This window comes from Nanorana parkeri, unplaced genomic scaffold (assembly GCF_000935625.1).
Source record: "Nanorana parkeri isolate BGI_ZX_2015 unplaced genomic scaffold, ASM93562v1 scaffold344, whole genome shotgun sequence".
Taxonomy (NCBI): Eukaryota; Metazoa; Chordata; class Amphibia; order Anura; family Dicroglossidae; genus Nanorana; species Nanorana parkeri.
In genome coordinates, this window is record NW_017306612.1 from 1127339 (window position 1) to 1128724 (window position 1386).

General features: G+C 46.9%; 1 protein-coding gene across 2 annotated transcripts in view; it reads right to left on the minus strand.

Moving 5' to 3' along the window:
- The window catches only part of CALM1 (calmodulin 1), a 12909-nt gene that overhangs the window by 3507 nt on the left and 8016 nt on the right, over positions 1 to 1386 (minus strand). The gene's annotated exons all lie outside the window — the stretch shown is intronic.

Here is a 1386-nt window from a genome sequence, read left to right on the forward strand (position 1 = left end):
TACCCTGCCATTGCCGGAAGCCCAGGACCTGCTGTGTGTCTCTGCTGGCCAGCTGCACTAGCCCAGAAGGGGAGGACAGGGCAATAATGCCTGGGGTCCCCAGGAACCAAACCCCTGCAATAAAGGGGAGCCAATGGTTACATAGTTACATAGTATTTGAGGTTGAATAAAGACATTAGTCCATCAAGTCCAACCTATTAGGATCTCATTCTAGGAGTACCCGTACAACTGTATATTACCTGTACCCCTGTATATTACGGTCCCTTAAGAAATCGTCCAAAAGTTTCTTGAACAATTCCACATTATTTGCTGAAATCACCGTCTGTGGCAGTGAGTTCCAGACCCTAACTGATCTTACTGTGAAGAACCCCCTTCGCCCCTTGTGCTGGAATTTTTTTCCACCAATTTTAGGTGGTGGCCTCTAGTTTTTGTAATGGAGTTAATTTTAAACAGTTTATCGCTAATGTTGCTGCCACCATTGAACATTTTGTACATGGAGATCATATCCCCCCTAAGTCTTTCTACCATTTTCCCTCCCAGGAATGCTGCACCTTTGGTCTCCGGTTGCTGTCCTGGAAGATTGGGGGAAACTCCACTAAGCTGACTATTCAACTTGCTGAAGGTCATTCCCTGACAAATGTCAAAAGTGCCCCCAAATAAGAATTTTAATCCAGTTCCACCAATCTCTGTGCTTCATCTTATGGCCATTAGATTACCAGGCCATCTAGCAAGGTCTGCAGGAAAATGCTTTCTGGAGCCCGCACTATGCAACTTCCTCTCCACTTCCTGTGCTACCAATCACATTCAGAAAGTCTCTGATCTGCGAGAACCTGAGCTTCTACCACAACATTCTCTGTAGGAAGAGCAGCGGGTGTTCCATCATCAAGTGGACACTCCAGGATCACTGCAGAAGGGAACTGTAGTTGGCTGGTGCCATTCAGCATTGCCTGGAAACACCAAGTGCCAAGTTTAAAGACGATGCTCCCTGTATGCATCTCAATTCTTCACTTTTGACTGGAGTGCACCTTTAAAAATGTACAACTGATCAAGAAAAGTGCTAAAATACTTCAAATGCAACCATTTTCCCTGCAGTGGTGAAGCACTGGTCACATGACCTTACAGGGAGGGATGTGCAAGAACAAACAGCTCTAAACTTGTGTCAGACAGGACAAAGCAACACGTTCTCCAAATTTCCCCTCCTCTCCAATGCACACCTATTGATTTTACTCCCTTGTCAGACGAGAAGGGAAATGCCCTGTACGGGGGGCAACTCGCTCCTTTCCACATATCAGTGCTTGGCCAGTCAGGCATCCAGTGCAGCCGCTTGAGGCAGGGGACAGACTCCTTAGCATTCAGCAAGTTCCATTTTGGTGGTGGGGAGGGGGG